Source organism: Penaeus monodon, chromosome 15 (genome assembly GCF_015228065.2).
Source record: "Penaeus monodon isolate SGIC_2016 chromosome 15, NSTDA_Pmon_1, whole genome shotgun sequence".
Taxonomy (NCBI): domain Eukaryota; kingdom Metazoa; phylum Arthropoda; class Malacostraca; order Decapoda; family Penaeidae; genus Penaeus; species Penaeus monodon.
This window is the reverse complement of record NC_051400.1, coordinates 1,943,290-1,943,578: the sequence shown is the minus strand read 5'-3', so window position 1 is coordinate 1,943,578 and position 289 is coordinate 1,943,290.

Below are 289 nucleotides of genomic sequence, written 5' to 3'. Positions count from 1 at the left end.
CAAGGGAATATATCTACACAATGGATGATAATTAAAAAATATAAGCATTATATGGGTATGAAGCAAAGCCTCAGTCCCATAACAGGTGGGAACTATGGGGGATGGATTGAGGGGGGAGGGGAGGGGGCTTAATTAGGGTATCGGGAGGGTGGGGGGATGGGGTACATGGAATGGGGGGGGGGGGGTTGGATGAATCGTGTGAGGATCGGAAAGAAACAGACTGGGGAATAAGCCAGGTCAACTTTTTTTCCATTTTCATTTTCGAGAACAGGGAGATATGGATAATGTG